This window comes from Anopheles marshallii, chromosome 3 (assembly GCF_943734725.1).
Source record: "Anopheles marshallii chromosome 3, idAnoMarsDA_429_01, whole genome shotgun sequence".
In the NCBI taxonomy this organism is placed as follows: Eukaryota; Metazoa; Arthropoda; class Insecta; order Diptera; family Culicidae; genus Anopheles; species Anopheles marshallii.
Window position 1 is genome coordinate 40,689,363 of NC_071327.1, and position 15,840 is coordinate 40,705,202.

Consider the following 15,840-nt stretch of genomic DNA (forward strand, 5'->3'; position numbering starts at 1 on the left):
TGCCAATGGATTCATATTCAAAATGAATGTTTTCCATGGAAATGTTCGCCGTTTGCCTAGTTAGGGCACTTACAATACGGTTAATTGCATACTATTCACTTTTGCATGAGACTATCAGTAGACTGAATGGATGAGTAAATGTGCAGACATGCTGATATTAAAAACTAGCTTTAAATTGCACGATAAATGTATCTGTTCATTGCAAAATTTGTAATTTGTATGCAAAGCCCGAGCCTAGTTTTCCGGAGGCTGTTAATTTACCTACTCGAACATTTTTCACCATGCATCAGTTAAAACAGTATTTTTATGATATTTATGCCTTAAAAAAACGTTTTACAACATTTACACTACTCGTGGTGCATGCTCAGTGAAATAGTTTCCCTATCGTAAACAATGTAAACATGCCTGCACAGCACGAAAGGATAAATTAACGAATGATAATTTTCTTTTAGTTTAACTTCGATTTACCCTGTAAATTAAAAGTATTTAAGGGTAATTTAAAGAAACTTGGCTGGCTGAGTGATAGCGATAATTTTGAACATTAAACGGTAGTGGTAAAGGACTTTTTGTGTTAATTAGCGATTAACCTACAACATTAACGCAATGATCTTAAGTTAATTTAAACTGCTTTTTATGATAGATTGTTGTTTATATCCCTACAGAATTCGTCATTGGCTTGCATGCACGATGATACCAAAATAATTGTTACCGAATTGGCGTTCAAATGTTTGGCACAGCTTTATCTCTTACCTCTTTACGAAGCTTTTCAATGAGTTTGAGTTCTGAAGCAGACCCGAGCTGATTGAACTTGATTCGGGTCAATTCGATTATTGTTCAAATAGCAAATAGCGTTGGTGCACATTCTTCGACATGATAACAAATGTCAAATGGAGCTTCTGGACAATCACTGTGGGTTGGGGTGAAATATGAAATAAGAGCTCAGCAGGACTGTTTGCTTGCGGTTGCAACAATCTGCACCAAACTTCCCTTGAAAATGAAGCTGTTGATTGTTATTGCTATTGTTTCAAGGGATGCTGTTTCGTATAATGCATCAACTCCGGCCTCATGGCTTGATATTTGTACAGCTTTGCTCGAGGAGAAAACGATTTAATAAAGTTATGAATTTGATTGTCTCGAGCACATAATCCATGAATAATAGAGGAATGAGTTGGAGCGTAATGAAATAAACGTGTCGCGTATTGCATCCCAGATGCTACTATATTGCCAAGGTGGAACCACGTGTACAATGGTGTACGGCGTTTGTATACACAGTAGCACTTCTACCCTGTGGTTGTTATTTATTATCTGGTTGAACAAGAGAAAGAGAGAACCCAGAGGCAGAAAGATAGAGTAAGAAAACTTGTGAATTATTAACATTTTGATTTCCAATCAATGATCAAGCTCAGAATTTACCTGAAGCTCAGGAAGTCTAATATCATGATATAAAAGTATGTGGTAAAGTTGCATATCTTGAAGTGAAATTACGACTGCCATTGATGATTGAAACTAGCCAAGCTGCGTATAGACTTAGCTGGTGAAAATGTACAAACTTCTGTTAGTATTGTAGAAAAGCATTCGATCTTATTTCAATCATTACGATAAAGCAATACGACGTGACCGTACTCAATGAATGAAACAAACATCAAACATCGATTATCGATATTGCTGGAAATTGAATGGAAATAGTTTGATGAATTCATAATTTTCGTGTGCTTAGCAACTGATTACAACACCGGTCTCGACTTCCTGTGAAAAGGCCTTACCTAGTAAAATACTATTTTGGAGCAGCTTACGTTAGTTCATCAATGAATTTCAATCGACATCGGGATGTTAGTTTAAATAACTTAGAAACTGCAAAACTTTTAATTTTTGGGAAAAAAATAATTATAAGTGTTAGAAATAAAGACCGTTTAATTTGGAACTCACGAGCTAGAATTATAAAATTTCGATGTATGGCTAAATGGCGTTAAATAAAAGGTAAATTAGCGATTTTAGACAGTAAACGAGTATTTTGATTTTGAAACGAAAAAAGATCAAAAATTTATCTTTTTAACTTCTAATAAAAGCTGCAATGCACTTTTACAATCGTAAAGATAATCTGTTTACTTAATTTGTTGAAATTCTGAATTCTAAAAGGCAAAATGTTGTTATTTTCTTATTTTTTTTATTTTTTTTTCGTTAGAACGGCCTGGCCGTATCGACTTATTTTACCACGTAGCCGGATAGTCAGTCCTTGCTACGGGGGATTGGCCCGGATGGGATGTTGGTCCGGTCCGTTCGAGGGAATACCGGCGCCGCTACCATCATGCCACTGGGCCGCCCTGTTACTTTCTTATTTACTACTATAACTTCATTATGACTCGTCACGATAACTTCATTATAATTCGATTTTAAATGTTTAAAAAATGTGCATTTGTTTGACAGCATCGAAAAATTGCAGAAAAACACTATACATCTTTTTGGCATTCTGGGAACCTGGAAACTATAACACATAGAAAAATTAGAAAGCGTTATAGGAGGCTATGGCCTGGCTCGCCTCAACGCTTGAAGTTATGTTTAATTGCGGATGCTAAACCATAGTAACCATAACCCAATAGTTTCAGTACTCACATAGGCCTCTGAGTCATGGACTTTGTCCAAAACTGACGAAACCCTCTTAGCCGCGTTATGCTCAGAAGGATTTTTGACCCCGTATGTGTGGAAGGACAATGGAGGAGCGCTACAATGACGAGCTCTATGAGCTGTACGGCGAACTTACTGTCTTACAGCGGATTAGACTCGTCATGCTCCGGTGGGTTGGTTACTTCATGAGAATGACACCTGACGACCCAACCCTTAAAGTCCTTTTAGATCGTCCACATGGACAGAGGAGGCATGGTAGGCCCAAATTGAAATGGATTGATGGCGTTGATGCGATCGCCAGTAAACGATAGCGCTCGACCGTAAGCGGTTCAGGGGACTCTTACAGAAGGCAAAGACCGGTTGTAGCGCCGGATAAGCAAGTAAGCAAACCAAAACCCAAATGGTGGTGACATTGTAAACTCTTAAAAAATAAACATAGACTTCAAGTCCAATATGTTCCAAAATAAGCAAACAATATTTGGAATTACGTTCTAGAACCTGTACCTGTAGTAGTGGACGGTTTAACTTTTCATAACATAATGAACATAATGTCTAACATAATGAACAACAGCATTTTGAGTCGGGTAAAGGGGTGTTTATACTTCCTTTTTATAAAAAGATGAAGTGTTCCTCTTCTTCTTTGTTGTAACGGTCAATATTATGCTATCCATTTCACGTTTACTGATCATATTTTACCACATAGCCAAACAGTTCTTGCTGCGGATATGATTTTGTCTCAACATTGTCGTGTGGGCCAGCGACTTTACCAAATATATCAACGGGCTAGCCCAAATCAAAACAAATGGGCATCAAAACATCAGACGTTATATGTTTTAAATTTTCGATTTGAATTGTTAGAATTAAACTTTAACGAAAAAAATAAGTTTAAGAAATTTAAATCACTCTGTACAAAGTGTTAGATTTTAATACATTCTTTAACAACCGTTACAAAAATACAAATAACATTATGCAACTTGTGAAATTTGTCCTAAAACAAGCATAAGGTAGGGTAAGGTAGATATGTGGAGAAATAAGCTGCATGTTCTAATCATAGTTGATGGTACGAAGTGTAAAACGCAATTGCATTTGGAAAATGTATGACTGTTTCTCCTTATTTGGTCAATAGTAACGTTGTACGAACAAGGAGCAAGTCCCAGGAGGCCATTTTGCCGGCCTGCGAATGTCTTTTCATACCTAGTAGTTACCTGTGAGGTAAGGTTAGTTCCTTGGATTTGTGTGCCATGCCAGGTGTGGTGATTTTCATTGCAGAAAGTGGGAAGTTAAACATATTAACGACGATTTATATGCAATATCATGAATATTACAGCAACTGGACACTAATAATCGTAAATCGCGAAAAAGGACAATAAAGAATGGAACCTTAATGGGAATCAAATCGCGTCGGCCAGCATGGAACGCTACCGGGGTTGTTCCAGAAGGTGACCACAGAATTGACCAGTTTAGTTCACTAGGGGACGATGACGTTCCCAAGACGTTTCGGAAAATGGTCATGTTGATTGCCAGCAGAACCTAATAAAAATAGTTTCACGTTCCGATGTGGTAATGTGCCGTCCTAAATCGGGGTCCCCGTATTTCCGCAGAACAGGAAGCAACCTGGTGACGGAAAATGTTTCGAGCTGCCAACCTAGCTGCACATTGGCAGTGAGGATTAGTTCTAGCTTGTACTCCGCACAGCAGTGGTACGGCACTCGGAAGAAATTAGCATTGCAACATTGGTCAATCGGACATGATGGAAATGAAGTGACGCTAAAGCTCTAACAATGGAGAGCTTCCGAGTGAAAGCTTGATGAAAACTCGTTTTGGTCAACGGTATGGCATCGGCTTGGTGGGAACCATTGACAGGCAAATGTATGATTCAAACGTTTTTCATTTGATTTAGCTTTCAAAATGCCTTTGAGTTTTATTCCAAACATGGTGAAAGCTATGACCAACCGGATTGCGCGACAATGAGCAGTAAGGAAAATCGTATCCGGAAGTCATTGAATCCGAATGTTTAGTACCAGAAGGGGTCAATAATTTCTAGCAGTCTGCATTGGATACGGTGGGTCGTGTTTCGACAATGGTCGTGATGTGTAGTTTGGCGTGAGTGTATTTATCGATCGGTAGTTTTCCACGCGCTGTGTGGTAGTTTCATGTGGTTATTAAAAAAGAAACTTCACAACCAAAACCCGCTTAAGAATGTTTGGCTGAGATGATGATGATGATGTTACACTCCTTTTTTAATACCGAAAGCAACATGGACATAAGGTAAAATTATGAAAGATTTTTAAGTGGGAATGCGGTACTCTAACCAGTAATTTGTTCTCATGTATAGGGCATGCACAGAAATAAATAAAACATGAAAGAGAAAACCCTTAAGACAATATATTCATAAAAAAATTTAGACCTGTGCAATGAAAGCTCAATACATGTTATAAAGTTGGTATTAAGCGAAAGTATGCATAATTTATTCATTTTAGGTTTATTCACGTATCTCTCATATGAAATTGACAGTTGGTTATTATGTCTGAATAAGTCGGTGGTTGTTTATTTATTTGGCATGAGAGCAATTAAAATTTTGCAGATGTACATTAAATCTTTTCAAGACTAGGAAGGCTAGCATGAAATTGAAAAACATTTAACATTAGCATGGAAAAAATGGTTTCTATCAACAATATCAATCGATGAATCTTAAATATATAACTAGAAATAATAAAAAAAGATAATAAACCAGAATAGTGTCCAAATATGTTCAAATGACATTGCTGTCGATATTTGACTACATGGAAACAATTTGAAATAATCAATACAACGCCATGCATTACATGTAAATATTTAAAATGAAGGAGAGAGTAACCAGTTTTACAATGAAATTGTAACCTTGTGACTAAAATTCTCGTAGTTGCTCACTACAGAGGTAGCGTACATTGCATAACCCATTCATTTCCTATAATGAGTAGGTATTATTTGACAATACAAGAATTTAATTATACAGCTGTTGCGTTTTGGAAACGATCGCATAGCGAACCAGATTAAAATACAGTTTAGGGATGGGGAAGTGTACAAATTCGTGTTTATTATCGATTTTGATAAAACGACACCGAATGAAGATGTTTTCTCTGTACCACACCTCCCCGGCATATTGCATGAAAATGATTTTTTCTTTGGACGTGCTACTGATTGTAAAGCAAATGTATCATAAAATTATGTTTTTCTAGCGTAATTTGAGTGAGCAAAGACAGATGATTGTTTATTCGTATTTGATAAAGCTAACCTTCGTAATCTACATACTCAGACATATGGATTCAATTGTTTGACAAACCGAAAACCCCTCTGCGATGCGAACCGTCTACTGATCGTGGTGTATTTATGTAGATTGATATTTGATATTCATTAGAGATTTTCCAGAGCTCCAGAGTAGCATTTATAACATATAATGCATATGCTCTGAGTAAACGATTGAAGATTCGTAAGAATGGTCAGTTGATGCCTTCGTATCTCACTTGACAAAGATTCCACCCCAACGTTTGAGGAGAATAATCCTGAATAGAATTGCTCTGGTCACTAACAGTAAGTATAAGACACATGGGTTGGCCAAAGTATGGAAGAATTGCGGTCATGGGTTTCCGAAAATTGGGACTTAATCCTATCGCTGCTCTCTCCAAGGCTGGTCATAATCAAAAATGCATTATTCATGAAATAAGTATGAAAACTCCTCCACTTAATCGCCACTTAAAGCATTAAGACATTAAAATATTTATTTATTTTCTCACTCCCCGAGAAGCTACGGAACTTTGCGGGGCTCCAGCTTGCCAAATGTTAGCAACGCTTCAGAAGATTTGACCAAATCGGGATCCGAAGCTGGAAGAGGGAAGCGACAAAATCAACTTTCCGTCTATTAATTGTTATTATAATTTCCGGGCTGTTTGGAGTTTGTTCTTGGATCGTTCGACCGTTCGACCGATTGTGACTTTCGAAATTTCTTTCTCATCTAGTTGTGTGCGATCGCATAATGCTACCTTGCTGTGACAGGTCGTAGCCAAAAAGGTCTTAAGTATTTCGCTATTGATATTAGTACTGCAAAGTATTCATTTTTTTGTTCCATAGCCAAAACAAAACACACTGAATGCGATGAGAAAGCGCGCAAATGTTGTTGCCTGGCGGAAGATTTATTATTATTTAATTCTGAAATAAAATGCTAACGTGTGTGTGTGTGTGAGTGTGTGGTGGTGGGGTGAGCGAGTGGCTCCTGTTCAGATTGGCACGAAGCAAATGGAAAAGGTTCACCGCACGCCGATTGTAGCGGCGAAGTTTTTCCAGTGCCGACTAAAGCCACAGTGCGCTGTGGGGCTGGAAAAAAACGGAAAATCCAACACAAATATTGTGGGAACCTCTTGGATGGAAGCAAACACACCGATTGGTTACACAAACCCCCGGTGACGGCTGCTCGCCTAGGTTAGCAACACCCCACACACAGGTTATGCATTCAGATGTACCACAATTTCCGACAGATAGTGGTTTTTTATAGCAGAAATTCCGATCGCTGACGACGCGCGGAAAGACACGGCAACGGCTGGCTGTTGCCGGTATGAGTTACCGCAATCAGTTATCTTGTCCTCGCTATCAATGTAATGTGAATGAATTGTTTACGCTCGTTTTGCATGGGTCGCCGAACAAGTGCATGCTGTGAATGGCAAAATAGTTAAGTTGTAATAATAGCTCAAACGGTTACCTTGCGATCGGGGTATGCCGTGGAGACATTGTGCAGTTATTTGAAATTATCTTTGAAAACTTTGCTGAAGAGAAAGAGTATAAAAAAGCACAGCTCAGTAGACGCAGTGTGCGGTTTACATTCGCTCTGTGTGTGGTTTAGCATAGACAAAGTTTGGGTTAGATAAAGGTGAGGCGATACGGTATGAATTATGGGAAAATTAAATTAAAATTCACTAGTTACAGATTTCATATTTATTGAACAGGTTCGAAGGCGACTGTGTGAATCGATCAGCGTTGAATTTTGCGGTTCCGTGGTTAATGTGTTGCATGGGATGTTGTGCATGAACCTTAGATATGTGTTAAATTAGTGGAAAGTGTTACAGCGGATAGAAGATTAAGGACTAATTACGAATTAATTAAATTTATTAAAAACAAAGTGCCATCACGTAACATCACTGTAGGAAAGGTATGAAAACTTTACTGAAGAGCTTTTGGTGCTGGGCATCGTATGCTAGAACCGATCCCAAATTCTATCCGGATTGTTCCGAGCAAATAAGATCAAAGAAGGTAAAATATGGTATGGATGTTATAAAAACCACCGTATAGAATTCGTGGTCTTTGTTGTCATTACAGTTTCATTAGTTTATTTAGAGTTATTCTGTTATTTAAACTGAACAATGACATAACTTTGCTTATGTTTAGATGACTTTTCTTCAATTTCAAAGTTATTTTGGCTCATCATGTATGTTTTTTAGTGTTTACATTGAAACTAAATACGTACAGATGTCTATATTTGAATTTTTAGAATCAGCCTACTAATACAATTTTTGATATCAACGCGTTATTTGAAGCATTTTGCTAACTTTGCAAACTATGACTGCGTTTGAATAAAATAATATTGTTAAGAAATACTCAAACGCAGTTACATGCGCCTGCAGTAAATGTAAATTTTGTATCTTAAAATGAATTCGTTGGTGGGTATTCTCTGGATTTAGTATCCTGTTTCTGGAAAGGTACCCAAACGGACGTCTAGGGTTTTAAACCGAGTCATCATTCTACTAATAAAATCAGCTAGGCACGTGCAAACATCCGCAGCTACAAAAGCAAACACGGGCGAGAAAACGGAATGTCTAAGTCTAGTGCGTACAGCGTTGCTCCGGTTTCATTTGATAACATTTCCATGCTACTGACCCCCTTGGGATGCGTACGAATGTTTGTGTGTGTGTGTATGATGTCTTGATGACTTCGGCAAGGCATCATGATAAAAGAAGAATGAATTTCGTACATGTTGACATAGAAAGAAACGTAGCAAATTGATGAAACGCCACATGATTTTGGCGAATGTGAATGTGGCAGAAACGGGCACTACTGTTGTAGTTTATTGTAACTTTCCTCAGCCACACGCTGAAGATGAGTTTGACTGCTGGGGTGAATCTTGTTGGCGTCGAACGATACTTTTACGTGTGACACATTTTCGGTTTTATGACTTTTTATTTCACGATCACATGTTTAAGTCTTGTGACGTTCGTTTGTTTTCTAGTGTGGCAGTGCTCTCGAATGGAAGTGCAAGGTATTCGGGTATAGTTGAGCAAAAAAAAAGTGTAAAACAAACTGACGTTGGTCGTTAAAAGCCGGATGTTTGAAATCAATCCTAGTTGGTCCAGATATCAATTTGACAAGCACATTGACTTCGCATTTGGGCCACGGCATTTCGTCGCCTCATAGTGAAAGTAAAATCTTTGGTACTAAATATCAAGCTAAGGAGGAATTTATGGTTCTCTTTTAAAGCTTTTTTGACCACGGCGATGGTGGTGAAACCGGAATGGGGGAAAATATTCAATTTACGGTGATACGGTCGCGACATTCATGACGAGATTGAAACGTGATTATGTGACGTATTTGTAACACAGTGCGAATCAATCAATTGGAGATCATGTTTGAACTTTCCAGATAGCACGAACAAAGCGGACGTGAATGTGCTTGAGAGGAAAGGGCACACGGCGAAAAGATGGAATAATATGTGATTCCATTTTCATATCCTTTATAAATTTGTTTTTAAAACGTGATAGTACAGTGAAAAAGATATGTATGTTGTGGTATTTGAGTAATAGTTCAATTAAAGGGAGAATAAAGATAAACATTTAATTGCCATTAAAACTTTACTGTACTCCCTTCCTGATTAGACGGTCGATTGTACAGCTTTCACCTTACCAAGTAACGCTATCCGTAGCTTATATTCATAGTCTGCTTACTGGGAATGCATACTCCGTACTGTAATTAAATATGAGCAATGATCGTTTGCGTTGAGAAGTTTGTTTTGTACGGCAGAGTGTATTGATGGCAAAGTTGGATGTGGCAGTTTTTTGATAATTGTTTACACACATCCAGTACAGTTGTTGTGAACTAGTCCCCATAACCTGTGTGTGGGAGCGTTTGGACAGCAAAAGCCCGCACTTATTCTGACAAACTGCACAGTCGTGTTTCCTTTATTTATGTACATAACGTGTAAAGACACTAACGCATCTCTCCGACAAAACGTAAATAAATCAAAATGCAAATGACAATGAATTTCACCCGACTTCTCTCATGCATTTTGATACGGAGAGATTTACATTGTACGATGAGCTAAATCAAATAATTAGTTTCAGTGCAGATTTCGATCTTTCTCACATTCGCTAGCCCGGGTCTGGGTTAGTTAGGCGTTACTCACTCCAGCACAATTATTGTGTTGCATTGTTTTCCATCCCTGATGTGCCCTGTGCGAGTGAAAGTCTTCGCCGTAAGGGATATTTTCATTTATGCACCATATGAAGGATTGACGTTGATAGCAGCATTGTCGTGGGTGATGTTGTTTTGCAAATCAGGAACCTGTTCGTGTGTGTGTGTGCGGAGAGAGGAACTACGTTTGAGGGAATGTTTTGAAAGTCATACAAATCCAGTTTTGTCCAGTCCTTACAATTCAGTCCACCAGCAGTGAACGATCATAGTTATACAAAACAATGGCTTGGAATGGGATGGAAGCAACATCAAGTTAGCAAAACTCACACCGTATCAATGGGAACTGAGCAAGAGTTGTTTCATAGCATCTTTTCCGAAGTGTTGTTTCTTCTCCACGTTGGTGTACATGCACGAGAAAAAGGATAGCATACGTGCGTGTTACGAGAGAGCTAAACAAATTCTTACTGACATTGAGTTACCAAAGACTCAGGTTAAGCAAAGCGAGCCTGATTTGGTAAACATTAGCTTGGACATGATGTGAATGAATGGAACATGGCAATGCACATGGTGTGGCGTAAGCGTTGATACCCTGTGCTCCATCTTGTGCTGTACCTTGTTAGGAGAGGCATTCGTACTCGGCTATGGTCGGTTCTCAGGTGTCAACCGCAAACTTCGGTAACCCTTACCGTTAATTTGAATAAACTAAGTATAAATAGTTGCAGTTTGCTGATGATGGTGCGATGGCGATGGTCAGTTGTAGAGCGAATGGGACGGAATGGTGCAAGGTTTGCGTTTCGCAGCAGAGAACATCTTCATTCAAGTGTTTGGCTTGTCCAAGGGGTTAAATAAAGTAGCATTTTTCGTACCACCGATCAAGGAGTATGCTGACATAAAACCTTGCACACATGGAACGAGTATGGAAGGGTCGATGGAGTTTTAGTGAAGATTGTTATGCAAACTTTAATGAGAAGCAGATGAAGAAAATGAGAATGTGTCACAAGCCACAAATTTGGTCGTTTTGTGTAGGTGTGAATTTAACGAGAAAAACAAAAAAAGATACGGTTATTGTAGATTTATAATCAAAGCACTTATGCCCTTCAGATTTACTATCAATAAATTTCTGGCACATTTGTGAGTGTTGGTTCATGATCCTTGCAAGCAAATGATAAAATGTGTTCCAAAAAACCTAAAAAAAAACATTACAAATTATACTAATTTTATCACAAAAGTAATGGTACTTACCGATAGGTAATTACTCAATTATAAATGTGTTTAATGCCGAACCACAAAGGCGAGTCCGTAATTATAAAATCAAATTGAGTTTAGAATGGCCTTTACTTTTGTTATCAAATGGCAATTATGTGGCTGAGGAATATCGCATTGTAAACATTAACATACCATGAGTTGGGTTCGCACAAATTGCCATACCAAGGTAGAAAAAAAGTCTTCGAATAAACCAAATCAAATTGCAAAACTTTGAACTTTGATGTTATATAATTAATCTTTGAAACGCGAAACAAGTGTAGAAGAAGAAGAAGAACGTGAAAACAAAATGATATGGCAGGTCAATATACAGTGTAGAAAGGGAAGCAATCATTGTTAGGAGTTGCGCAACGGTACGCAGTTCCGTGAAGAATATTGATTAACATCGTTACCAAATAGGTCGTGTGTTGTGTCAGGTGAAATGAATACAGACGGCACTGATTCCTGCGAGATGGAATTTCCACTATGTTCGCATCTCACGAATTGATTCGCTTGATGGTAATTAATAGATTTTATGATGAGATTAATCACATATGTACGTGTGTGTGTGTGCGGTAGCACTGTCGGGTCGATTGATTCTACCGACCACTGGATGTTATACTAGGTGGTGCTATTGTTAATGTTCAATCAATCAACTAGTGCTCATCAAATTTTGCAACTGTGATAAAACGCAACGGACACGATGGAGACGCCTGGTGACGTAAAGGCAGTATGGGCATGAATATTGGGCAAAAGCGGCTGGGTGGATCAGGTCCATTTTATTCGCGATGCACTCTAATTTGGTGTTCAGCGTGTGAAGAAATAACATTAATCAGCACCATGCGCGGCTCTGCATCACCGATTGGATCGAATGGGGGGAAAGAAATGAAGATCAGGAATTGGGATTGATTATTCCCATGAGTCATCGTTGGTTTGAAATGGATGGTAGTTCGAATATTACGCAATGTCGACCAGCCAAGACGTTTGCTACGTATGTCTAGAGACGTGGGAATTTTAGCCTTCCGCCAACATATAGTAGCACTGAAACGCATGTAGTAACATCGAAAGGTACATTAGCATTCTGTTCATCGTCGCAGGATAAACAAGGATATCAAAACGTATCGTTTATGCGAGCCGAAATCTTTCGATATAAAATAGTCGTATGTGATAATGAGCCACATAGCTTATGTCCTTTACCATCTTGGAGTTGAGGGTTTTGGTTGTCACATTTCGCTTTGTAACAAATTGTATACCACAACTTTACGACATCTTGCTTCAGAGTATTGGAAATATGTATGCTTAGAACATGGACGGGTGAGGCCAGAATATCAAAATGATTTCATTCCCCTTTGATCGTTCGTTCGGGTGTCGTTTTCTTGTTATCTTGAACAAGAAAAAATCAAATCTCATGCTTTGCTGAAAAACTGAAGAGAAAGGGATGTAATTTTAGTAAGAGACCACAGTATATTCCACCACCGACACACGTTATCTTCCACAGTAGCGCTGCTGTGTTCCAGCAACACAATGCAAAGAATACCACCCCATCCGTACGTTCGTTCGGTAGGTTCTGATTTGACATCAAACTTACGACGTGATGTTATAATGATAATATCAGCCGTAATGTAGAATAAATATTTATTCCATTTCGTACCGTACCGTTCCATTCCGGAGCTCCCGACAATGAGACTCTCCAATCTCGGGGCGGCTGGTAACAAAGGATGGATACTTTTGTATTTATTACGCGACTTCACCGGGTACCGTTGCCAATGTTTGAGGGGGAGAAATTGAGCGATAAAATTACAAATTTTGATTTAATAACGATACCACAGGGGTTGTTGAAGTGCGATTATCCATTTGCAGCTTGCTCTCAAGAAAAGCAATAAGCTTAAGGTGCCATTTGATGCTAATAGAATGGAACAATGGAGCAATCCGTTTGAGCCTTTGGACGATTTGCGTATAATTAAGTGATTGCAAGGTAAACATTTATGACGTGATGACTATGGTTAAGGCAACTTGAGAAGAAATTCGTAATAAATAAACATAGAGCAGTGATATCTTTTTAAATAAGTTTTGTCAGTAAGGGAACAGTGAAGTCTATTGTTTAATACATCAGCATCATTTAACTTGTGTAACAGCAAACAGATGCAACGCAGATGATTGATTTTTTAGTATATTAGTTTTATTAGGGGATCACAAACCCAACATCTGAAAACGAAAATTGAATCGTTCCTTTTGTGATGAGAAAGATTGGACGTACAGTTTATGGCATTGCTGGAAACAAGCACTGTGAGTGGTTTGTTCGTACTTTCTGTGGTTTCATCATTGTCACCGAGTACTTAACACTGATTCCAACCGGGTGATAACAATCATGGTTACACTTAGTTTTATATCAACCAGCGACGTGTACGAACAAAGGCTACGTTTGTTCGCCACAAACGAGTAGAGGCTAATGCTGTTTGTATGGTTAGTAAATGAGAAGTAGTCTCGGCATGAAGAGCTCAACATCATGTGGGAAGAAAAGTCATGCCTATTTTTTCGTTCCCATTGACGTGCTTTTTATTCGTGCACGATTCAACTGACACGTTGAATAGCCCGTTGGAATCATTGTACTGATCTTGGGCAGTAAAATGAATCGACAACGGAAATATACTGGTTTGAATCAGGACAAGAATAGAAAAGAAAATGGAAAGCACCGCAAAGGAAGCACTTTGTTGTGGTAAGGAGTGTAAACAAACAGAAACATTGGCGCTTGCAGAAGACGCGTGTGCGAGAAACAAAGGCATTCGGCGTACTTTGAGCTTGAAGATGCCTCACGGGTGTGAGGCGAGCGATGAAACGAATTTATCCAGAAAACAATAACAAGAGCGACTGTAAAAACACTTCACAGCAACAGTAGTAATGAGATTTAACAGTTATACGGCTCATTAAGTGTGTGTTACTACATTTATATTGTGTTGGCGCCAAATAAAGCGTGTCGCGGTGTAGTCGCGCTAATCCCTGCTCGTTCCCAGTGACGGTTTGCTCACAACACTCGGAACCATTGCCATTTTTTTGCTATTCGTGGCAGAATGTGTGTGTGTGAATAGATGTGAATGGTCGGAGAAGGATGAACAGCAAGGTGTGTTTATTACAGTTGATTGCGTGCTAGTGTGAGGTTCAATTTAGTTCAGAAATTGTCGAGACAGAAATGCTTAAGAAATTCTGAAGGAGGGCTCCATTTCTTGTTTCGATTATTTATAGTTTAGATATTTATTGTTAAACTATAAATTTTGATTATTTCGATGCGTCGATGCATAGACGTTAAAAATGACTATAGGATTTGTTCCTAAAAGTTTTTAAGCCGAAAAAAATATAATTGAACGAAACATCTTTTGCATTAATTGTCCGACTATTGTGTCCTCAAATACAGCAGACTTTTATAAATTGAACAATTTTTGTTATTGTTAAGCACATACATGGCTTGAAATTGTAGGAATTATGCAACACAGTGAAAACTTTCGATCAAATAAGCAGTTAAGTGGTGTATTTGGTAGAAACGTCTGTCACACACGATAGGAACAAGTGCGTTACTCCGTAGCAAGGTTTGAAAATTTGGCTGCGTGGTGAAATAAGTTGATACGACCCGGTCGTTTTGACTAAAAAAAACGCAGTGTTATGCAAAAAGAATACATAATTGAAAAGTGTTGAGGATAACAGCATATTACATTACACTACAACATGCATACAGCGTTATTATTGCTGCCATAACCCTCAAAACTTTCAATAATAATGGTAACTACTAATTAAATCGACTGCATCAATGAAAGAAATCAACAAATATTCGGAGAATTTGTAGATCAGTATTTGACTAACATGGTGAGAATCGTCTTATTATGTATAACTGTGCGTCTATTTAACTCGATAATGCCCTTGAACTAAAATATTGCTATTTTCTGGCTAATACTGTATGTTTGTAGGCTATAGGTAATTTTTGAATAATGTGTTTCAAATTGAAGGTTTAAGTACTGGATACATCTGATTCTGAAAGTACAGCAACAAGAAGAGGGTTATTGAAAGCGAAGCTTGAATGTACAAGAATAATACGTTAACATAATACGTTGACAATTTCTTTGTGTTAAGATTTATGCTGGAAGCAATACAGAAGGGGTTTCAAGTCTCAAATAATCTTCAAGTCTCAGGCCTCAAACATCTTAATATTATATTAAGTTGCGCGGTCGTGTTATTTACAGTTTCATATAACAATGCTAACAATGATAACTAATGTGGAATACGTTTGGCATAAAACTGATGTTATCAGGCGCTACAATCGCCTCGCGGTGACCAGTCCTCTGAAGTCTGACGAGTTTTTTATATACTGCGTAGCTTAATATACTTAAAATATTTATTTTATATTAGAACTAGTAAAAAGAAGATTTTACTTAATTTGCCTTATACGATGAATTTTTAATAACTGGTTATAATTAGTAATGTAAAATGTACAATGTTACAGTACCTGTAATAACTACAAACGGTACTCTATGAATAGATAGGATGGGCAAACAGAAC